Source organism: Monodelphis domestica, chromosome 3, assembly GCF_027887165.1.
Source record: "Monodelphis domestica isolate mMonDom1 chromosome 3, mMonDom1.pri, whole genome shotgun sequence".
NCBI lineage: Eukaryota > Metazoa > Chordata > Mammalia > Didelphimorphia > Didelphidae > Monodelphis > Monodelphis domestica.
The window spans coordinates 506526595-506552654 of record NC_077229.1 but is presented as its reverse complement, the minus strand read 5'-3'; the positions used below and the strand labels follow the sequence as shown (position 1 = coordinate 506552654).

The 26060-nt window shown below is 34.6% G+C and overlaps 1 protein-coding gene and 1 non-coding gene across 4 annotated transcripts in view; both read left to right on the top strand.

Moving 5' to 3' along the window:
• The window catches only part of NDUFAF2 (NADH:ubiquinone oxidoreductase complex assembly factor 2), a 243772-nt gene that overhangs the window by 85992 nt on the left and 131720 nt on the right, over positions 1–26060 (top strand). The window lies entirely within an intron of this gene.
• LOC130458576 (U6 spliceosomal RNA) lies at positions 13670–13776 on the top strand. The gene has a single exon (XR_008917992.1). It is a non-coding gene; the product is annotated as a U6 spliceosomal RNA (small nuclear RNA).

Sequence of the window (26060 nt, the reverse complement as noted above, 5' to 3'; positions counted from 1 at the left end):
ATTATTATGGAAAATGTCAGTTACAAGAATAGCATCTACCCATTCACTTCTTTAGCAGCAAAGGTGACAGATCAAGTGCTTAGAATGGGACTGATTACAGGAAAGAACATCAAAAAGATTCTAAGATGACTGATTAGACTTCAAATTTCAATTTGAATTTTCCGTTTGAAGAGGACTTGGGGTTCTTTATATAGCATTTAAAAAAATCAATGGGGATAATGTTAAAAATATACATTGGTTCTGTAGAGGTCTAGGCTAGAGTCAGTTCTTATAAAACCTTTGGAAACCATTGTGCCAGATGAAGAGTCAAATTGAAATTTGAAGTCTAATCAGTCATCTTAGAATCTTTTTGATGTTCCTTCCTGTAATCAGTCCCATTCTAAGCTCTTGATCTGTCACCTTTGCTGCTAAAGAAGTGAATGGGTAGATGCTATTACAAATGTTCATCTCCTAAACATATACCAAAGGTTAACATGTTTTACTCTATTATCTGCTATACAGTATACAATACATTGGCTTGCCCTCTCTTCTCTAGGGACTTACAATTGAATATAATAATTGTTTTTTGGTAATCAAATTAAAAGGTAAACAGGGTTTGTTTTGATTTTTTAGAATATTTGCTGAATTCCACCTATATTAATGTAAATGAGCTTTTCTTGTGGATTTTCAGTTTTTATGTTAGTTTTCCTTTTCTTGTATTGATTTAGTGCCACCATTAGAATTAATGCTTACAAACCAGATGATTGAGTAAACCAAATGACAAAGAATTTGTTTGTAGATTTGTCAGCTGTCACTCAATTGATTCTAATTTCATTTATTACTTATTAATCACTTAACTAGGTTGGTCACTGCTGTATTCCATGTCATTGTGATTTTAAAGTAGATTTCTGAGTTATTTAATTGCTAACATCATTAATAAAGAGATATAGCAGGTGCAAAAAAAATGGTTATCTTGGAAAATGCCGTGTTTTCTTTACTTTGCCATGTATTCTTTTCTTAAGAAGACTATTTTAAGAAATCTTTCTAAGAAGTAAAACATTTGTGGTTTGTCTGGTTAATATAGCCTGCATAACAATGCATTCTTTTCCAGCTATTGATATAAATAGCTATATGGATGAAGCTGCCCTTTTACAAACTGCTATCAGGTGGAGAGTGAACTCATAAGGAGTATGTGTTAACAGTAGTGCCTGTGCCAGCAATTTTAATTAATTCTGTATTTTAACATTTTTCTCTTCTCTAGCAACATTTAATTAAGAATAAAACATGTTAAAGAAGATCCTGCTCTAGTCCTTGTTTTCCTGAATTTTTCCAATTCATATTTTTATAATCTTTTGACCCCATAGAAAACACTTTTTCATAATTAGTTCATCCATTTATCACTATTAGACACAGTAAAATTAAAATGGAAAATATAAGATGAAGTAGTTCACTTGCAAAGAAATTTTAGTATTGATTTTCATATACTTATTTCCTTCCATTAGAATAAAAAATAAAAATCTCATTTTGTAGGATTCTACAATTTAACTCTTTAAATGGCAGAGAGAGGATAACAAGAGAAAATCACTTGTCTCAGCCTGGTAGGCGCTGAATACAGGCTAGCACTACTTTAGCTAGCACTGCAGCTGAAATTCAAACATGAGGAAATTGCAGAAATTTACAATTCAATGTGTGTTTCATCAGGGAGAAATCCACAGATTGTTTTGACACTCAGTTAGAAATTCAGCATGAAGATGGACGTCTCATGAAATTTGCAGCTGCTGATTGAATTTATATTTCCATAAAGGCTATCAACAGTAGCAGCCTGCAGGGAAAGAGAGGGGGGAAATGACAAAAATTGTGAGGCTAGCATTTTTCCTCAGCCTTATAGTCTCAAATTACTTGTAATAAGGGTTTACACTGACCAGGATTAAAGAAAACTATAGACAGCCAGAAGGGAAGGACTTCTCAGTTTAATTGATTTTAACCAAAAATGTCTAAATTTTATATCCAAATATATGTGTAGTCATCTGTAGCCAATGTAATGTGTAACTAAAAATCCCTTCTTACTTTTCAAATGGGAAAAATAAGTTCTTGCAATTACAGAAGGTTTTATCATGTAAGTTATTTTCATAATAGCTTCCCAAGATAGAAGATAAGTGCCACAAGAACACAAAAGAGGCCTGTCTTTATGGAAAGGAAACTAATCATTTTATATACTTATAAGAAACCTAGATTTCATTTTTAGAGTAACATTTTTAAATGATTGATAATTTTTTAAAATTGTGAATAAGCACAAAAATTGCATTCCACACTTAACATGCATCTTGGAAATTGATTCCTTTTCATTTGAAGGTATATTTAATATATATTTTAAGATAGGCAGAAAGGTTATTTTTGGTGCAGATATTTTATTTTTCCTTGAACTGATATAACTTTCCAATATATAAATACATATTTAGACAATGAGATGATTTAGGAATATTTTCATTGTTCTTCAATGGGGCTTTGTGTCTGTGTAACACTCCATACATTGACCAAAAAAGGGATAACCCTTGGGTGGCTTTACGTGGAAATCAGAGATTGCATGTTATTTTATGAAAATATAAACATACTTACTGAGCAAGCTCTTACCTTTCTTTTATCTTTAGACTAAAAAATATTTCTACTACAAAAAGATGGTAACATTCAGTAATCCTTATTTTTTTTTAGTTAGCCTTTAATGTTTATTGAATTAGGTGGTACAATGACATTTAATCCTTGATCAATCTCTACTGTATTTCTGGCTTTCAATAACTTTTTATAGATATTTGGGAAGATTTCAAATATGTGTATGTTAAAGGCTCTTTTTTATTTGGATGGGATTATACCTTTTTGTTGATATTTATAGTATATTTGTGCTTATCTTACAATATGATTTTTTTCAAAGTGAGCAGGTTTTAGATTATACTTTAAGAAGTGCTTATTCTAGTAAATTTGCTTTTTTAAAAGTTATTTTCTTCTTATACCCTGTGTGCTATTCACATAAAGTGCTAATTGATAACATTTTGTGTAGAATTATTTTGAGAAAGGTAACTACTTTTCCTTATCTTTTCCCATGGATACAACATTTATAGCATTTTTCTTCTTGTTAACTTCCTGTGCTTTACAAAATTTACTTCATTTTATGCATTTACCATTTAAAAGATTTCTAAAGATATTAATAAGTAAAATAACACATCTTTTTTGTAGCGTAGTCTAAATTAGTAGCTTTGTATATTGTTATCTAGCCAGTTTTTAGTTGTATAGCGCCTCCTAAAACCCATACTATTTGTATTAGGGTAATGAAAACTAAATTTATTATTAATTTCTGCCCCCAAAGACAAATATAAAGGACTTCTGGATTAACAGATGTTTTGGATTGTTTGTGTCATTGGTGCCCTACAGTAGTTCTACTAATCAAGAGTTGGCATAGCATTTGAAAGCAGTTTTTACTTAGAAGAGGATATAAAATCTAATGGCATACATTTTCTCTTTTATGTAGCATAACATAGTTATGACCAGGATTCAAAAATTACATCTGCCAAGTCATTGCTAGCTATTAAATATTCCAGTTCAACTATGAAATCAAATATATGTACCAGGCTCATTGCCTCCAGTGCTTTTCAGAGATAATGTAGCAGAAACACTTGCAGTGTCACATGTATTGATAAATGCTATGATGACACTTCCTCCACGCCAGAGGGCACTGTGCACAAAGCTGACTTGAGATTATACCAACTATGCCAACACTAGACTTGCCAGCTTTCAAGATGCTCCTATCAATTCAAGCCAAAGAAATTGAAGTGATCTCTCATTTTCGGGTAAAGGGGTAGAGGTGGTAACAGAATTCTGGGATGGACTTGAGAAGTCATCTAGTTGAAATTTCCAGGCAATACCTGTTAGAAAACGTGATATGGGTGGTAGATGAGTCAGGAAAGGAGACTAAGAAGGAATAGCCAGAAAGGAAAAGAATTAGGAAAGATTAATGTAATGAAAACCCAGAGGAGGGAATCAGTCAATTAACCTGCATTTATTAAATACCTGCTTTAGGAATGGTGCTCTTCATGAGAAAATAGGGAAGTCAACTGCTTGAAATCCTGTAGAGAGGACAGAAAGTATAAGGACATAGTAAAAACCATTATATTTGTCAGTCAAAATCATAGGTAACCCTAGGTAGAACAGTTTCAGTTATATGCTGAGTTCAGAAGCCAGATAACAAAGGGTTGAAAAGTGAGGAGAGAAAGTGGAGGCAATTAATGCAGATAGCTTTTTTAAGAATTTGGCTGCAAAGGGAGGACAAATAAAGGACGATGGATGATATAGTTTAATTCTCTTAAATATAGGAGAAAATTGGGCATTTTTGAAAGCAGCAGGAAAGGAGATATTTGATAGGAAAAGACTTAAAATTGGAAAGAGATGAGGGAGCAATCTTCTGGAGAAGTTGGGAGGGAATGTGATTAAAGGACATGTAAAGAGATTGACCTTGCCAAGGAGAAGGATCACCTCATTATCAAGAGATTAGTAAAGAAGGAAAGAGTTGTAGTTTATGTCCAAAGGGTTGGAAATGAATAGAAGGGAAATAGAGAAGCTTCACAGTGAATGGGTTCAATTTTATTCAGCAATATAAGAGGCGTGATTCAAAGCTCAAGGGATGGGTCATGAGATACTAGCCAGAAAACTTGAGGAAATAAAACAATATTTGAGACAGCTTCTGTAGGGAATGTAAAAGAGAATCAGCCAGAGAGAAGTAAAAAGAGTGTCTTGCAGAAGTAAGAGGGCAGTTGATCTGGTTCCATTCAGCCACTTTATTAATAGGATCAGAGGTAGAAATGGTGGGAATATTCCAGAGCTGAGAATAACAAGGAATGAATGGCAATAAGCGTGGGCAACATAAATTTCAGATTGGAAGGCAGGAGAGAATCAAGGTGGTTAACTATAGAGGTTGACATTGTTAGGGGAGGCAACTAAAGTGAGAGTAGTAGTAATGGCCTTAAAAACTAGTGAGGTGTAAGATATTGAAGATTTCAGTAAGAGATGAAGAATAAGTTTAGAAGGGATGAGGATATTAGATGATCACATAGAAGAACCTTTGGGTCATGTCCAGGCTATAATATTCCTTAACAATTTGTATGATCAAATGAGTAGGTTTTTAAGAAATTAAGGAGCTGGTGGGTTAGTGGGTTTCAAGGAGCATCAACACAAATGTGAAATCACCATAACATAAGTTCAGGAATTGTGGAAGAAGGAAAAAGTACTAAGCTAGTATTCCTTAAGAAAGCAGAGAATGACTTGGTGGTAGGGAGAAGTTGAGTGAAAGGAAATGAAGAGTCAAGAAAACATCGATGTTTTGAGCTTGGGTGACTGGGAAGATGGCAGTGGTCTTGATAATAATAGGTAAATTAAAAAGAAGGGAGGACTTGGGAGGTAAAAATAATGAATTCAGTTTTGAATATGTTGAGTTTAAGGTATCTATGGAACCTCTAGTTAAAGATGTCTGATAGGTAGTTGGAGATGTGTGTCTGAATGTTAGAAAAGAGGTTAAGGCGAGATTACACACACTTATAGAAAAATATATTTAAAATTATATGGAAAATACCTAACAATGAGAATTATCAAAATTTAGAATTAGCTACCTTGACAGATGGTGGGTCCCCCCCTCACCAGATTTTTCAAAGACTAACGATGTTGTAGGGATCTCTCAGGGATCTTATAGAGAAGATTCCTCTACAGGTATATATTGAATTATGTATCCTCCAAAGTTTCTTCCACCCTAGATTTTATAATACCGAGAATAAATATGTATGATTAGTTTTCAACATTTACCCTTGAGTAATGTCAATAAATGTGAGTAAATATCATATATGTTCAAATTCTTATATTCACAGATTGAGGTAGAAATGCAATCAATAGTCATGTTTTCATTCAAGATCATGAGCCGTACCATAGAAGTGGATAAAAATTTTAGAATATCAAGAATTGGAAGATGCCTTAGAAGTCATTTAATACTGACACTATCCCTACCCCTGCCACTTTGATGAATTCATTCCTTCAACACTGTAGACCCAATGGTGATCTAGCCTTTCTGTAAGCATCTTTGTGATGCAGATTACAGTGCCACATGATGAAAGATATTTCCATTTTGAGTCACTTAAAGTCCTAGAGAATCTCTCTTCATATTATGTTGGAAAGTATTACCTCATAACTTCCATGTGTTTTTTCTAGTTATAGTAAAGCACCACAGAATGAATTTAATCTGTTTGATAGCACAATATTCTAGTAGTATTAATATCTTGCCCTGTTTTCATTATTTCTTCTCTAGGCTAAACATCCCCAGTACTTCTAATCACTTCTTATATGACATAGTTTCAAAGCCCCTCACTATATTGACCACCTTTCGAATATATTCTTCCTCATCACTCTGACTAGCATAGATCATTTACAGTTGGACTAGAATCGCCATATTCTGGACAATATCCTTCTCTTAATTGCAGTGTAAGATTGCATTAGCTTCTTTGACTCCTTTAGAGATTATAATCAAACTAAATTACTATGTTTATTTCATAAATTACTGTCTAGACATTTCTCTCTAAACTTCTATGTCAATCTTGGGCTTCAAATTTTTCTTCTCAAACCTAAGTGCAGAACTTTGCATTTATCCACATTATATTTTGTTTTGTTAAATTTAGCTCATTATTCTGTCCTCCCAATCCTCTAGGATCTAGTTTCTGTCATCTAAGGAACTAGCTGTACCTCTGAGCTTTTTATTTTCTGGAAATTTAATAATCATGATGTATTTCTTCCTCTGTCATTGGTAAATAGTACACAAAACAGGAACCCCCCGCTCCTATGACATTGATCCATTCATCATAGTGTTTGGGTATGGTCATTCAACCAGCTATGAATTTACTTACCAGTAATATTGCTCACATGGAAGTCACAAGAGAATTTGTAGATCTGAATCCAAACAAAGCCTTTGACGGTTTTTCCACGTTTGCTTGATTCACTGATGCTCATAGGCCTGTCAAAGGAAATAATAATCACTTACATTTATATAGAACATTAAGGTATGCACATCACTATTCTCTAAAACAAAGCTGTGATATATGTATGTTCTGGAGAATAATTATGGTATAATAAATAGTGCTGGGTTTTATTAGTATTTGAAGTCATCAATGCAATGATCAACTCTGTTGATCTGTTGATATGACTCTAAAAAAACCCAATGATGAATGATAACTTACTTCTTGACAGAAATAATGGGCTAAATATGCAGAATTAAAAACAAACTTTTGGATGTGACTAATTGGGTTTTATTTTTCTTCCTCTCCCTTTCTTCCTTTCCCTCTTTGGGGAAAGACAGGGAGAAAAAAATTAATGCTTGATAAATTGAAAAAAAATAATTAAGAGAAAAGTCTAGACTTAAATTCTACATCATGCTGTGAGAATAAACAAGGCACTTACTTTTGACCCCCAGTTTCTTTATTTGTAGAACAGGGATAGTAATATCTTTAATACCTACATCATAGAGTTCTTTTGAGGCATAAATGAGTTAATCTGAATAAAGCATCATAAAAAATTTAAAAACCCTAAATAAATGTCAGTGGTAGCTGTTATTATTAACCTAATTTTACCAATCAAGAATCTGAGAATAAAAGAATTAAATAATTTGTTCATAGTAATATGGTTGAGTTAGTGTCAGAGCTGGGATCCAGATCTGAGTTTTGTCAGTGTTATTTTGATTAAACTATGCTGCCTTTCTAGTGAAGTGAGTCTGACATGACTTCTTATTTTGCAAAATCTTTTATTGGCATGTTTTGGTTTAAGATCACCTACATTTCCTCCATATCCCTCTCCTTTTTTAGTTCCAGGCAACAATCCATTATAACAAAGGTTTTCTCTTTTTCCTCTTTTATTTTTTTTAATCCTATCAGCATATATATAAAAAAAAAATCTGCATAGGAACAGGGAGGAGGTATCTTATTGTTTCTTTTTGGGGAGCCAATCGTACATATTATAATTTTGTTATATGGTTGGTTTGTTTTTGTTTTGTTTTGTTTTTGGCAGTGCTAAGCTTTCCATCTACTTTTTGTAGTAATTGTATTTATTCTTTTCATGGCCCTGCTAACTTCACTTAAACTACTATACTAAAAGGCATTTTGTGCTTCTCATTATGTTCAGTATTTCTTATTGTACACAATTATATGCCAACAGAACTGAGAGCACAAAATAAATAGGATTCCCAAAATAATCAATTAGAAACCTTTAATAATTCATTTTCAGAAAAGGAAGTTTAACCAACTAAAAGGATTACCAAAGGGAGGGAGGGGAAACTCCTCATCATTTTGGATTCAGAGAAGAATTCTATCAAACTTTTAAACAATTAATACCTACATTGCAAAAATTATTCTCAAAACTTTAGAAAAAATAGTCAACCCTGCTCCCCTTATTGAGACAAATAAAAAATCTAAATCAGGGAAAGATAAAGAGGTAAACTTATAGAATAATATTATTAATGAATACCGGTTACAAAATAAAAAATAAAATTCTATCATTCTACAGAAATTTATCCAAAAGATCATTTGTAATGTTATAGAGGGAACTTTTTTTTTGTATCATAAAAAGTGTATCTAAAACCAAAACCAGGCAATGTGTTCAATATAGTTCTCTTATATTTCTTATTGAAGATTTCTTATTCTTGCAATTCTAGCAATAATAATAAAGCAAGAAAAAGAAGTTCAAGATGTAAAGAGAGGCAAAGAAGAGACATAATTATCCTTATTTGCTAATGACATGATTATTTACTTAGGAAATCTCAGGTAATCATCAAATTAAATCAGATTGTAACAACTTGAACAAAGTGGGAGGCTACAAAATAAAGCCACAAAAATTAACACCATTTTGGATAACAACAGAGGATGGTAACAGAAAGGAAAATTCCATTCAAAATAACTACAAAAAACATTTTTGGGAGTCCATCTACAAAACATACTCACTACATTCAATTACAAAATACTCTATAAAGATAAAAGTAGCTAGGGTAGCATTCACTGTTCATGACTAGGACATGCAATATAATAACATGACAATCCTACCAAGGTTACCTTACAAATTTAGTGTTATACCAATCATACCACCAAAGAGTCACTTTACAGAACTAGTCAAAATAATAACATTTATTTAGGGAAACAAAGGATGTAGAATATCATGGGAAATCATTAAAAAATGACAATTATACTTCCAGATCTCAAATTGTATTTTAAAGCAGCAGTCATCAAAACAATGCTACTGGTTTAAAAAATAGAAAAAATATATCAGTAGAATAAATTAGACAAAGAATAATTGAATAGTTGAGCTGAATAACAATGTATAACAAACCTGGTAACATAAATTATTTAGGAAAGTATTCCCAAATTGATAGGAATTATTTGAAAAACTGAAAAAGTTTAGCAGAAATTAGGCGTAGACTGACATTTTTGCACTATTATGCCAAAATAAATGCCATATGATATTTATCTAAGTCATTGATAACTGGATATGTGGGCTGAATAATATCTTCAAAAAATTAGAAGAGAAGAAATCATATACCTTTGCCAGGATTTATTGGTTCACACTTACCTTCTGTTATAGAACCAAGATTCAGTATTGGTTCTAAGACAAAATAGTGATAAGGGCTAGACAATTGGGGCTAAGTGCCTTGCCCAAGGTCACACAGCTTGGAAGGGTCTGAGGCCAGATTTCAACCCAGGATCTCTTGTTCCCAGGCCTGGTACTCTATCCACTGTGCCACCCAGATGCCCATTCACATTAACTTTTAAAGATTGTCACTTACTTCCTTTGTTAAGTATTAATGAACTTTGAGATGGAGAATCTTTTTGAGAATTTTTTTGTACTTGTAAAGTTATAACATAGATTAATTCCATATCAATGTTATATAATAGAACCAGGGTCTTCATAGCTCTGAGGGTGGAAGCCCTGATGTAGCCCTGATGATCTACTGCCACACACCACAAGCTGTATGTCCAGCCAACCAAATGGTGAGAATATGAGATATATTTCACTTTCCTCTTGATAGCAAATAGTGGGAATTGTTTCCAACAGAACCACATTTAACTTTATCCTGAAGTATTCCTCTTCTCCCTCTGTGAAGTGGACATCAACCACTTATGTCAGTCAAAACCTAAACATCCCCCATATACTTACATTAGCCAATGAGTAAGTGTCCTTGAAAAAATCCCATAACTTTCCTTCATCTCATCCCCAGCATCACCACTTCCTGCTCCCTAGATCACTTTGTGACTGTGGCAAGAGCCCCTAGAGGGTAGGGAGGGGCAGGCCTGGCTGTGCATTCTGGTAGTGACAAGTATATAAGAGCCCACATAACCCCTTTCCATTTTGAGTGGAACAGAGTGAGTCACACAGAATGAGCAAGCATGGATGTGCTGTGATCTGCCTTCCAGAATCCATCTTATAATTTTTATGCTCAGATCCCCAGCCCCCTTCCAAACTTCCCTCTTCCATTCCCTGTATTCACCACCTCAGTGTCTTCTCAAAGGTCTCATTACATGACATATTCAGTCAATTGCCAAATATCACTGTTTCTGACACCACATTTATTGCAACCATTGTCTTTACTTGTACCACCCTAGTTCAAGCACTCAGCACCTCTCAACTGGACTGTTAGAATAGCCTCCTAATTATTTCCTTCTTGTCTCCAATTCATCCTTTCCCAAAGCAGTTAAAGTGATTTTGCCTTAGGCAGAAAGCTAATCTTGTCCCTCCCTTACTCAGTAAACTTGAGTGGCTTCCTATTAAGTCTAGAATGAATTATTTCACATCTATCTCACCCTTTTAAAAAATGTTTATTTTTAAAACAACCTTTTTATTATAAATAGTATTAACATGATAGTACATTTATGAATTTTATAAATAAATATTATATATGATATTTTACTGCTAGCAGTACACAAAAAACTGGTAGACTACTTACTGTAATAAAACACTATTAAGAATCAGAAGATCAGAGTTCTGACTTCTCTTTTGACATGAGTTAGTTGCATAACTTTGAATAGAATAAGATACCGAGGCCTGAAATGAGGGCTTTGAAATAGATCAGTATTTCTCAATTATCAATCTGTGAATTTGTATTAGTCTACAACAGTTTTTTAACAGTCTGTACAATATTGACTAGCAGCTAAAGTCCTTACATTTTAACGCTGCTAAGTTGGGAGAGGCGTCTTTTTCTTGCTAAACATGGTGAATTGGATTTCATCATTATCAATAGACTGACTCTCAGTTAATTTTTGGGTCCTGGTGGTGTGACATTTGAGTAGGAAGGGTCATTTCCTCATCTGCACAATAGATAGCCTTGCAATGTATAATCATCAGATAGCAAATACAGTGATCCCTCACCTGTCACGGGATTTACGTTCCAGAGATCCCTGTGATAGGTGAAAATCCTTTAAGTAGCAGTTATATTTATTTTATTATTTATATATTTTAAAGGCCTTATAAACCCTCCCCACTCTTCTATAAACCTTTTCCACACTCTTATTAACCTACAGTCACTGAGCCAATCAGTGTCCAGGATATAGAACAGAGAGCTGTAGTTGGTTGCCTTTCATTCCATCAGCCAATAGTGTGCCTTGATAAATATAACTCCAGATTCAGAATTAGATTTTTTTAAAATCTGTGATAGGGTGAAGCCAGATAAGTGAACCACAATAAAATGAGGGACGACTGTACTTGGAACTCTTGATTTTTTCATTGAGTTGTACTGTGGTTTTAATTATTGTAATCAATTTTATATTTTAAATGTGTCCATTGCACTCTTTTGGACAGGGGTAAATGCTACCAAAATTGCAGGGCAATTTTTCATTTGGGTGGTGGAAAAAATAAAAAAAAATCTTGCTTGGTTTCTTTTGCAAAAAAAAAAATCATAATACATCTAATTAATTGAATTAATCTGCACAGTTGACAATAAAAAACTAATTTGATTATCGGTCTGGAGAAGAAAAAATTGTGTCTTATCCAGAGGATAATGCTGATTATTTAAAAGTTGGTCTCCTTTTTTTTTGGCCTAAATCAGAAGGGAGTTCATCAAGATTGCTGTGTGCCATTTGTGAAAGATCTTTTGTTTAATGAAATAATAAAAACCAGAAAAGCTCTGTAAACAGTTGGAGCTAAAACAGATCAGAAAATAAACCTCAACTTATTTTTTCAAACGAAAATTTCTTGAAGTGAAATGCCAGTGGAGTTCTTTTTTAAAGAGAGTTTATTGGAAAAAAATCACTTGTTATGCAGAATTCGTGCTTTCTTGCCTTTTGAACCAAAATTTTCATGCTGCCAATTCTTTTCACCCATTCAACAGTGTTGATTTAACAAGGACTTAATAGTTCCTGCTATTCTGATAGCATACCCCTTGGCTCTTGAGTTCCAAAATAAAAACCATCAGAACTGAAAATACTCAGAACTCTTGTATAATCATTAAGTGAGGTAGTCAGAATATACCACGATTTTGTAATCAGTCACAAAACCCAAAGTCATTTATGGTCTCAGATGAATTTCATAAACCTAAATTTTCAGGTAAAAGACATCAAATTGGTTGTATGATTTATTAAGTGGCTTTGGTCAGAGCAAGCATGAACAATTGAATCAGATTTGATTAATTTAAAGGGCAGCTAACTGTGGACTGTTCAAAGATTCCCTCATATCTCTCTGGTGGCTTGGTAAAAAAGCAAGAGACTACAGGGAGTCAATTGAGACTCACAATTGGACTGAAGGGTATGAACCTTGTGGAGACAGTTTTTTATTTCACAAATTAGAAACATTTTTGGTCAAACCAAACCAATGCAGCTACAATTAGAAGAGAAGCAGATAATTATGTAAAAGGTGTTGGGTAATGTCTTCAGCATTTTCCAGATTACAGAGGGCTTCCTTCACAACAAGCCTGGGTTGCTGAGCCTCAAACCAACTTTTCTTATAGCATTTTAACTGCATGGGGAAATGCCCCATTTCATCCTCTGCTCAGATCACATAAAAAGTTCAACTTTAATTCTGAGCATCCCGTTTTCAGAATCACATAGACACAAGAAATAAAAGGAAAATTTGGTGAGGGCCTTGGAGTCTATAATATGTCCAGTTCTGGTCCCTTTCCTGAGCCTCATAACAGTACCACTCCCTTTCTATTGAATCTTTCCAACTTACTCCCATAGACTTCTCGAGTTCAATGTGTCCAATATAGAAATCATTCCTTTTTTAGCCAAACATACCACTAATTCAGAATTTCCTTATTTCCCTGGAAGATACCACCATCCTTTGTTTATCGAGTTTATTAATCTTGGAATTATTTTCAATCTTTCCCTTTTCCTCCACATATATAATCATTTGCCCAAATCCTGCCATTTCTACTTCCATAGCATAACCAAGCCAAAACTCTCCATTCTTATGATCATCATTTTAGTTCAGGCCCTCATTATTTCTCACCTGTAATATTGCAGGAAATCCCTTATTTTCCTCAGTGCCCCAAATCCCTGTCTTCTAAACTTCCTGCCACAGTGTTTATTGCTAAAGTACAGCCTGAGCAAGACAGTTCCCTGCTAAATAATCTCTAAAACCTTTCTCCAGTAGAGGATCAAATAGAACTGCATCTGAATATCATTTAAAGCCCTTTACAGTGCTTGCTTCAACAGCACATCTACTAGAATTGGAATGATACAGAGAAGATTACCATGGTCCTTGCACAAGGATGGCATGAAAGTCTACGAAGCATTCCATATCTTTATTTATTTAAAACCATCACCAAGTATCATTTGCAATGGAGATAAGTTAGAAGCCTTCCCAGTAAGATCTGGAGTGAATTAAGGATGCCCATTATTACCACTATTGTTTGATATTATACAAGAGCAGAAAAAAGAAATGGAAGGAATTAAAGTAGGCAATGAGAAAACTACATTATCACTCTTCGCAGATGATATGATGGTATACTTAGAGAATCTAGAAAATCAATTAAAAACTAGTTGAAATAATTAATAACTTTAGCAAAATAACAGAATACAAAATAGACCTGCATAAATCATCAGCATTTCTTTATATTTCCAATAAATCCCAACAAGAGTTAAAAAGAGAAATTCCATTTCAATATCACTCTAGATAATATCAAATACTATTTGCCAAGACAAATGCAGGAATTATAAACACAATTACAAAACACTTTCCACACAAATATAGTTGGATGTAAACAATTGGAAAAACATTAATTGCTCTTGGGTAGGCCAAGTTAATATAATAAAAATTACAATACTGCCTAAATGAATTCACTTTTACAGGGCCAAACCAATCAAACTACCAAACCATTATTCTATAGAACTAGAAAAAATAACTAAATTTATCTGGAAGAACAAAAGATCAAAAATATCAAGGGAACTAATGAAAAAAAATGTGAAGGATGGTGGCTTAGTAGTACCAGATCTTAACTATAAAACAGTAATCCTCAAAACAATCTGGTACTGGCTAAGAAATAGAGGAGTGCAATGGAATAGATTTGCGGTAAATTACCTCAGAAATCTAGTGTTTGATAAACCCAAAGAACTCAGTTTTGGGGATAAGGTTTATTTGACATTATTTGACAAAAACTGTTGGGAAAGTTAGAAAACAGTATTGCAAAAATTAAATTTAAATCAATATTTCACACAGTATACCATGATAAGGTCAAAATGAGCATATGATTTAAATGCTAAATATATTATAAGTAAATTAAGGAAACAGAATAGTTTACCAGCCAGATCTATGGAGAAGGGAAGAATTTATGACCAAACAAAAAATAGAGAACATTACAAGACATAAAATGATTAATTTTTGTTATATTAAATTAAAAGGATTTGTACAAACAAAACCAATGCAACCAAGATTAGAAAGGAAACAGCAAACTGGGGGAATAGTTTATAACAAATTTCTCTGATAAAGGTCTCATTTCTCAAATACATGAAGAACTATGTCAAATTTATAGGAATACAAATAATTCCCCAATTGAAAAATGGTCAAAGTATATGAATAGGCAGTTTTCAGATGAAGAAATCAAAGCTATCAATATTATAGAAAAATGTTCCAAATCCCTTTTTGATAGCGAAATGCAAATTAAAAAAAAATTCTTAGAATACCACTTATCAGATTGACCAATATGACAGTAAAGGAAAATGAGAAATTTTGGAGGGGATGTGTCACAATTGGAATACTAAGGTATTGCTGGTGGAGCTGTGAACTGATCCAACCATTCTGGAGAGTAATTTGGAATTATGCCCAAAGGGCTGTAAAACAATTCATACCCTTTGATCCAGTAATAGCACTACTAGGTCTGTATCCCAAGGAGATAAAAACAAAAATGAGAAAGGACCTCCTTATACAAAAATATTTATAGTTTCTCTTTTTGCAAAGAATTGGAAACTAAAGGGATGACCCTCAATTGGGGAACTGCTGAACAAATTGTGTTATGTGATAGTGGTGGTATAGTATCATGCTATAAGGAATGATGAACAGGATGATTTCAGAAAGAACTGGAAAAAATCTACATGAACTGATGCAGAGTGAATTAAGCAGAATCAGAATACCATACACAGCATATAATACTGTGGAACAATCAAATGTGACAGACTTTGCTATTAACTGCACTACAATGATCCCGGACAGTTCTAAGGGATATCTGAAAAAGAATGCTATCCACCTCCAGAGAAAGAACTGTTGGAGTAGGAATGCAGATGAAAGCACATGATTTACTATTTGATTATTTGCGTTTATGTTTTGGGGTTTGGTCTTAAAAGATTATTCACTTACAAAAATGAAGAATAATATAGAAATATATTTTGCCTGATAATACATGTATAACCCATATTGACTTGTTTGCCAGCTCCTGGAGGGAAGAGGGAAAAAGGGAGGGAGAAAATTTGGATCCTTCAACTTCAGAAAACTTATGTGGAAATTATTACATATAATTTGTAATAAATAATAATAATAAAAACAAAACCATTTAGAACTTGCCTTCAATCTGTCACATCTTGCCTGGACCACTGCAAAAATCTTCTAATTGGTCTTCCTGTTTCAAGTCTCTCCCCACTCCTACTAGTCTTCCAAGTACTTAGCTGCTCAATCTACTTTTCCAAAGTGTAGTGTCTTACAGTATAACCTTGTCCCTGCTTAATGAGTCCTAGTAACTGTCTGTTACCTCTGTAACCAAAATGTAAACACCATCATTTGCTTTCATGGTTTTCCACAATCTGCCTTTTTTATTTTTGCAAGCTTCTTAAATTGTACTCCCTTCATAACTTTTATGAACCAGTGACGCTGGTTTGTTTTATATTCCTTACCATACTCCATCTCCCAACTTTATTCTTTTGCACTGTCCATGCCTGTGTGTAGAATCCTTTGCCCTTTACTTCCTTGGCTTTCTTCAAAACATATATACTCCCTTCTACAGAAAATCTTGCCTGCTTCCTGCAACCAATAACCCCCTTCCTCAGTAACCTTTTATTACCTTTGTAGGTGTTTTGTATATAATTACATGTGCTTATTTTGTTTCCCTAGATAGAATATAAGGTCCTTCAGGTCAAGGTCTGATTCATTTGTAGCACAATTCCTGGGACATAGAACCTTATTAAGTGTTTGTTAATTGATTGCTTAAATCTATGAGTTACAAAGAGATTTCTTTAGGGTGGTGAGGGGAAATTTCCTAAAAGTGGAATGGGCTGCTCCGGAGGCATTGAATGCCCCTTTATCAGAGATTTTTCAGCAGAATCTAGAGGATCACCATTAGGTGAGTTTTGGAAAGAATCTTAAATTAGATAAGTGGTTGTTAAGGGTTCTTCCATCTCTGAGATTCCTTGATGGGATATACCTAAACAAATGCATCCAATTTGATTCACTAATTCACTCTTTGTGGTTGGGAGTTTTTTGAGAATTTGTTACATATTATATGCATTGTGTTATGCTATATTCTGTGAAGCATAGAATTATAATACATGATCTCTGTTGTTGACTGTGTAGAGAAAAAGCTCTCTAGACACATATGGTAAATGATAATACTAAGATTTAAAATATTCTATTTGACCTTAAGAGAAGAAAAGAGATCACAATAGGCTGAAGGGATCAGGAAGGACTTCCTAAAGAAAATAGAACTTGAGTTGGATGATGAAGTAAATAATTGGGATAGTTGAAGACTGCAATGGAAGAATGAAGCCAGTGACATGAGTAGCAGTTCAGGGATATAAATGTATTTGCTAGTTTCAGAAGTGGATATACCAAGCCAACTAGAGCAGCTTTGATGTATGATACTGATGGAAAATAAATTTGAAAAGTAGGTTAGAGTCTGATTTTAGGTAGACCTTTTAATGCAGTTCAGGTTTTCCTATCTATTCTTTTGCCAACATATTTTTGATAGAAACAAATATGAACCAATTATTCTAATTAGATGGGGTCCATATTAAAAAAGGAACTTATGCCATTGAGCCTGATGATTTTTCCTGAAAAAAGAAATTAAGACTTCTCCCCTGTGGACCATTTTCCAGGGATAAATAGCTCACTAAATCAGGATTAGTGCAAATAATAATTATTCTTTCTTTCAATATTTGAGGTTTTCTGAAAACAGAACAAAATGTCAATACTTTTTCAGCAGAAATAATTTTATTAAAACTACAAAATGACATTTCAAATAGAATTTAGATCATAAGGAGCTATTGAACATTTCTGAAAAGAATAGCATGCCATTTTTGTTGTAAGAACCTAATTGGTGGGCCTGCCTTAAGTCTCCCCCCACACACCTGTCATATACAACACTGCTAGATTAATATTTCAGGCAAATTAATCTGGTAGTGTTGTACAAGACAAATTGGAGTGGGGCAAGACTCATGGCACAGTTTCCAATCAAGAGACTTTTGCTGTCATTGAAGGCATCAGATGAACTAATGGGCCTCCACCAGGATAGTAGGACTGGACAGGTAACATGTGAGAAGATGTAGAAAGTTTGCAGATTTTGATGCGTAACTGGCAATAGGAAATAGGAGAGAAGAAGTGGTTGAAGGACTTCCAAGTTCTAAGACATTTTCTTTTTTAGCCTAGACCTAATAGTTTTATATTACTTTCTAATATACAAATATAATTTATGAATTAAAGGAATTGATGATAAAACTGAGGGAGATAATAAAACTGTGGAAAAGGCATAAATGTACCAGGCTAAAAAAAAGTAAAACTAATTACATTTTAAGGAAAAACAACCTAAAAATAATTTTTAAAAATGAAGAAAAGAAAAAACAACCCAATGACAACTACCCCTTTTGTTAGAAGCTGCAGTAGATGGAGCTCTGGACCAAGAGACAAAAAGATCTGAGTTTATAGCCAGCCTCAGATACTAACTGTGACCCTGTTATGTCATTTAACCTGTGCCCCAATTTTCCCATCTGCAAAAGGGGAATATAATACTTGCACATCCTTTCCAGGGTGGTTGTGAGGACCAAATGAGATAATAATTATAGCATGCTTAGCATAGTACCTAGCAAACATTAAGCTCTATGTAAATGTTAGCTATTATTAGTCAACCAGTGGTGAGGTCACTTCTCTGTCCTGGCTTGGGGATAGACTAGACCAATGGTACCAAACTCAGATACAAAATAAACTACTCGAAGGAACCTGGCAGGCCACATATAGAAAATCACCTATTAATGTTGTCTATATATAGTTTTGGTATTTTTATTTATTTTGTTAAATATTTCCCAATTATAGTTATTATGTTTTCAGCCTTGGGTAGCCCATGTGCTTCGTATTTGACATTGAGGGAAAAGTAATACAGACCATGTGGTTTTAGACCATCCCTATTGCTTCTGAATATGAGGTTTCCAAAAAAGAAAGAAAGAAAGAAAGAAAGAAAGAAAGAAAGAAAGAAAGAAAGAAAGAAAGAAAGAAAGAAAGAAAGAAAGAAAGAAAGAAAGAAAGAAAGAAAGAAAGAAAGAAAGAAAGAAAATGTGTATGCGTTCTGTTTAAGCAATATTTTAAAAATAGGGATAAGTATTTCCTTTACAGATAAGGAGTTAGTAAATGTTGAGTGATAGTAATAACCCAAGAACATTGCCCATTCTTTTACCAGTATCTTTTTAAACAACTTTTAAGCCAAAACTATGTTGGCACCCAGCTGGAAAACCTAAATGTTTGTTTAGGGCTGCAAACTAAAATTACCTGATTGATGTTAAGGAAGAAGTAAAATGCTAAATGAATCCCTTTAAATGATTTATAATTAATCACCCAGAAAAGCCCATAACACTGTTATTTTTGGGTCACATTGCTTAATTGATGTTCTCTGCAGCTGTACCTTTCTTTTTATTAAATTTACATTTCATACTCTTGGTGTCATTTGCCCATTTCTCTTCTCTGCATGAATGCCTTTTTGTTTACCTTCTTACATTATGTTTTTATTTATAGAACAGAAAGTACAATGTGCTGCTTCTTTTTCATTGCTTGCTAAATTCTTTTTATACATGCTAAATCCTTGCTTTATGCAGCTTTGGGCGGACAAATTTAAAGAAAATATTCAGTACTTGTATTTCCAGGTTTGAATTTATTCACAATGTGACAGTAATTGGTAGAAAACTGTTTCTCACCGCTGACAGGCCAAGAAAAAAAGGCAATGGGGACAAAGCTACCACATGCCAGAAGGCTGAGGAGCCATCAGATAGTTAAAGAAGTGGCATTTGTACCTGCATTATTTAAGCCTCTGTTGAAAAAAAAGGGGGGAAGAAGAATTGGAAGAGAATATATCTGTAGCAAGTATATTATGAAATTCATTTTTTAAATAGTCATCTTTATGGAAAAGCATCTATTAGCTTTACTTTTATTTTTTAAAGATAGCTTTTCAAAAAGATCAGGAAACAGTCAATACTCTGCTAACACACAAATGTACACATTCCCATTCATTTAAGAGGGGAAATCCCTACAGTGCAGAAGATAGCCAATATTGCTAAATGTTCAGTAAAATTGTTCTTAATTCTTAATGTCTTGGCCCAAAAAAGAAATCTCTACTTAGGACATGGTAGGAAAAAGAAAAGAAAACTTGATTAACTGCACTGAGAGCCTATTAGCACTGACCATGGTTCTCAGACTATGATCTTGGAGACAGCTAGGGATCCTTGCTTGTAGCTGCTTCAACAGACGGGAGACCTGACTTCTTCCAGTGTTATTAATGTCCTGAAAATGGCAGGCTCTTGGTCTCTTTAGAATGATCACTTTACTCATCTGGTTTTTATTTAATAACTCATCACCTCAATGAGGTTTCATTATAAGGAGTTCCAGTATTACTCCTAATTTTGGTGAGATTTTCCTGCTAACTTACAGCACACTAACATAGATGGTTAGTCCATGGGTGATTATTTATTTTTGTTTTTTTGTCCTAACAAATTGTCCATGAACTGAAAAAAAAAATTCACTTAACTAACCAGTTTAATCTTTTCCAGAGTGGGGGTGAGTAGGGCCAGCAAGGGACTAGGGATGGAACAAGAATATATCAAATTTGGGTCTTTATTGTTACCTAGGTCCAACAAAGTAAGGTCGTTAACAAGGTAAGTAAACATAGTTGGAGGGGCCTAGGGAGGAGAGGAGGAGAATGCTAAAGTGAACTAAAGGAATGAAGCTAGTTTGGCAAGATCACAGAATCACATTGTTAGAAGAGACCTCAGAGGTCATCTGCCTTAACTTATACCTTTAATTTAAACCTGAGCAAGGATGTCCTCTAAAACCTACCACACAAGAGGTTAACCCCTAATGAGAGGGGAGCCTCTTACCTGCTAAGGCAGTCTAGTCCACTTTGCAGTAGCTCTAATTTGTCAGCAAGTTTTTCCTTACATAAACCTAAATCTGCCTCTGTATTACCTCCATCGATGTATTCCTTACTTAGCTTTCTGGGGCTATGACAATTAAAGTTGTTCACTACCTTCCTGGCACTGCCATCCTTTATTCTATGTGTCTTGCTGACCATATCCACCTTCTGCTTAATGCAGAGCAGCTTTTTATTACTTGGAGCTCCAGTAGGAATTGCTGTCCATGATCAGGCTATAAATATTTGTAGTTCATATCTTGGTGACTTTACGAGCACTTTGAGTCCGTATATCTAAACTACTCCAATTCACAGATTAATTGAGAATTTTCTAAAACTGAAGATTTCAAGAACTTCTAGAAGATTACTGAATTGCTAAGAACTTTATTAGTTCTAGTAATTCCAAACCTGACCTTTGTATGTCCCAGGAAAGAGGAAGATGAGTTTTGGGGGCAGGGAAGGTGGGGCGGGGTATTTATTAAACACTTTAATCAGTGCTTTCTTAGGCACCTAAGAATAGGAACTAGACCTTTGGGTTCATTTTCAAAGGGAACTCCCCTTATTAATACAGGTCAGCATCTAATTTATAGTCTTATAGAATTGCCCAGAGGGCTTAGAGGTGGCTTATGAAGGTCACATAGGCAGTATGTGTCAGAGGTGGGATTGAATTCAAGTCTTTCTCTCATTGAAGCCAACTCTCTACTATTCACTGGTTACTCTCATATGTGTATTACATATTCCTTATAAAGGGATTCCTTCTGTGTATCTGAATAGAGATGCCGTGTACACAGAGGTGTCAAACAGGAATAGAAATAGATACCCATCATGCATGGCTGCATATTGACTTAGAAAACTATAAATTAACATCTGTATTGTATTGTTTTTATTTATTTTATCAAGCACTTCCCAGTTACATTTTAATCTGGTTCTGATTATACTCTGGGTTTGTAGCCTGTGTACTAGAAATCTCTGTGCAACATTCTATGTAGTTTTCCAGATTTTTCTTGAACATTTCTAATTTGAAAGAGCCTATTATATCCTGAAGCAATCTATTGTACTCTGTAATAGCTCTATTTTTGAATATGTTTCCTTATATCAAATCTAAATCTAATTGTTACTTCTTTCCATTTGTACCAAGTGAAAAAAATTGTGTGTATGTATTTTTCCCTACCTTTGTGGGTGACTGAAGTACCAGATAACCACAAGTATTCTCTCCCTCTGGCTTAGGATATTGTTTGAAAGAAATATAACTATGATAAACCTCAGGCTCTATGTTTTACCAAGAAATATTTAGGTTTTTTTTTTTCAGATCCCAGTAGGCTTGTATGTAGTAATTGTGTAGTAGATATGGGACAAATAAAATTGTAAAGGGAGGAGAGTACTCTTTGGTGTCCCTCTTTCCATGAGTGTCAGTGGCTAGCACAGCTATCAGTTGGCATCATGCCAGTCTGTTGTAATTTTAATTGGTTGTTATACTGTACTTGCTACATTATGTTTGATAGCTCTACTAGAGAGTGACAGAGGACCCAGAAATTCCAAAAGATATTCAACTTGTCTTCTCTCTAACTCTCTGTCTTTATCTCTGTCTGTCTGTCTGTCTCTTTTTGTCTCTGTCTCTTTCTCTCTCAAAATATAGGTGATGTGTAGTGCCCTAAAATTTTTTTTGCCTACCATTTCATAAATAATTGATACAGGATTCATTGGGTTGATGTTAGCTAGAACAGGAACCCACAAAGTGGCATTTCAGGTCGGAAAATATTTTTTACATAAATTATTTCATTTGACTTCTACAACACTGTAAGGTGGGTATTATAGCTACATTGTCCCTCTTTTATAGGTGGGGAGTTTGGGACACAAGTTAAAGACTTTCCCATGGTCACAAAGCTAGTAAGCATATGAGACAATATTTGAACCCAGCTGTACTGGCTTGAAGGCACTCCAATGACAAGCATTTTTTAAAATGCTGGCAGTGTGGAATAATGGTTAGAGAGCTAGCGTCAAAACCAGGAAAAACTAGGTACTAATTCTGACATATGTTATATCTATAACCCTGGGTGAATCTCTTAGCCTCTCATTACTAAGACTATAAATTATAAAGAAGGTGTTGACCTGTACTGGTAATGGGAATTTCCTTATTTGAGAATTCTCTATATCAGTCAAATTACATATTCAGCCCCTATCCCTTACTGTGCATCAGACAGTGTGCTAAATGCTGAGAATAAACCCTCAAAGCAAAAACAGTTCCTGCCTTTGAGGCACTTAACTTTACAATGGGGGAAATAATATGTTAAGATACATACAAAATAGACCCAAGATGACCTCAGAAATGAAAGCATTAGCATTTGAGGGGATCAGGAAAGGCCTCCAATAGTTTTTTGAACTGTCATAAAGGAAGCTAAGAGGTGGCAGTACAGAGGGAGAGCATTCCAGGATCGGGGGACAGGCCCGGAGATAAGATGCAGATTATTTTATGTCAAAAACAGTAAATAGACCAATATGGCCAGATTGTAGAATGTAAAGAGGAGCATAAAGCATAAGAAAAGGGAAAATATAAGCTAAGGAGAAGTGTAAGGAACCTTAAATATCAGAGAGCTTTCCATATGATCCTAGAAATAATAGAAAGCCACTAAGTTTGAATAAAACTGTAACATGGTCAGACACACGTATGTTAGGAAAATCACTTTAGCAGCTGTGTAGAGGATGGAGTAAAGTGATGATGCAGAGAGGCCAATTAGAAGGCCTTTGCAGTAACAATAACTTTAACTAAGATGGAGGCTATGTGAGTAGAGAGGAAGGAATAGATGGATGTGAGATGTTGAGCCAAAAATCAAAATCTGGCAACTGTCTAGTTTAGAATGATATCAACAAACTTTTGTGAGAGAAGGAATGTTAGTACCCTAGACTGGAACAAGGAAATTCGAAAGAGGGGTAGGTTTTGGGGGAAAGATAAGTTTTATTTTGGTCATGCCGAGGTTGAGATACTTATAAGATATCCAGTAGTTCAAAAGTCTGGCATGCAGTTGAGGATGTACTACTGCAGCTCAGGAGAGAAACTAGGGTTGGATATTTAGATCTAAGTCATCTGCAAAGATTGACAATTAAACTTTCAGGGACCTGAGGTCACTTAGAGAGTTGGAAGAAACTACAAGAGGGCCCAACATAGGGCCTTAGCATGCACTTACGTTTATAAATATGACACAGATAGAGATTCAGGAAAGGATGCTGAGGAATAGCCAGACAAGAGTAGGAGCAAATCTGAATAGTGTCATGAAAACCAGAGAAGAGAGTTTGCAGGAAGAGAAGGCAGTCTAGATGACTGAGGAACCCAAAAAGGCCATTACATTTGACATTTGAGAGATTATCGATAACTTTGAAGAGTAGTTTCAAAAGAATGATGAGGTTACAGATCTAAATTACAGACATTTTAGTACAGTAAGAAGTAGAGCCATTGAATTGTTATGGTTACAATTCTTTGGAGACTATGTATTACTTTATAATTATTTATTAGTAAAAGTTAGATAGAGAGAGAATGACATGATCACCTAGTTGAGTCTACCTAATTAATCTGAGTTTGCTACACTGTCTCCATTTGCTAGCCAAAAGCTGCCATGCCAGCAAGTCTCCAGCCTAACTGAACCAAAAGGATAGCCCAGAAAAAAGGGGAAAAAAGACCTCTACCAGGCTTCCTCAGTCCCTTCTCTTATAAAGCCATTGACAACACTCTTGGATCTTTCTGTTTGGACGTACTTGATGTCAGTTCAGGTCAGAGCCTAGTCTTCCAGATGCTAGGAATCACAAGAGACTGGGGGCCAGCCTCTTCTGGGAGCCGTAGGCCTCTGAGATCCTCCCATAGTACACACGTGCACCCAGTCAAAGGGTGGGGCTGATATAGACCAAAATGGGTTTTCAAACAAAATTGTAGAATTTATATTAAATTCACTGATTCACTGATTCTTTTGGAGGTTAACAGATTAGTCTTCACACCCTGATTCTTTGGGAGATTAACATGCCAGTCTATTATATAGATATGTAATATCTATATATTTTAGTGTTGTAAGATATTATACATTTCAAGGAGGGTCTAACTATATTTTGGGTGTTTCCTATGTAAGAATTAAAATAGTATATGCCATAAACTGTAGTGATTAAAATAGTGGAAGATATAAATTGTGATAGATATAAAGAATAGATGAGTAAGTTGTGAATGCAGGAAATATGTTTTCACTACAGTGTTTTGTTTTTTAAATAAAATATAAGGTGGTCGCCAGGGAAATATTCCCAATTATTCAAATATACCCAAGTCAGCTGGGTTTTATAGAGATTTTAATTAATACAAATGAGGAATTAAAGAAAAGGAGAGAAAGAGAGAAAAAGGGGAATAATGAGAAAAGGATAAGCCAGCCCTGGTCAGTCCTGGCCAACCCAGGCCTAAGCCCTAAGAGAAAAGATCAGTCAGTCCTTAATCACTCACCACAAGATCTGTCCAAGCAAGGATTCTAGTGACACCAGGCCAGCTCCATCTCAGCTGACTTCACCAGCTCAATCCTCAATCTGAATGTTTCAGAATGTCTTCGAGCTCCTATCTGAGCTCCTGTTTAAAGGGCATTTTCTCCTATGTCACCTCCCCTAAGTCCTTACATCTACCAATCACAGTAGATGTTTTTCAAAGGACAGACCATTCTTAGTTCACACCTGAGTAGACTAATCTTTTGAGTAATTCACACCTGAGTAGACTCGAATCTTTGAGTAAGTTTTCACCTCTTTGTTCCATGTAAGTTTACAAGTTGCTTGACCTTTATAGGTACTTAGCACCCCTTTGTATTAGTTCTAAAAACAGGCATGGCTTAAGTATGGGTTTAAGTACTTTTCATTGTTCAGCAAGGAGTTTTCTCCCCTAAAGCAGGCTTAAGTACGGGTGGACTGGAGGTCTCACATTTCTGATCTAAGTAGAGTTCTCACATTTTAGATCTAAGTAGCTTCACCGTTTAAAATGGGGAATAGTCCCAATGAAAAATTCCCCAATGGGGAATTTTTTTAACGTTCACAAGTCTGAGAAATTTTAAGATTCACACCTAGCATATTAAAAAAAATGTTTGAGACATGCATTGACAAGAAGCCAGTAGGAGGCATTCTCCTTCATTTGGCACAAGGGTTTTACAGTTAGACTCTAAAATAATGGTACATAGGAAGAACAAAAGTAAATGGAGGACCCAGCCCTCAC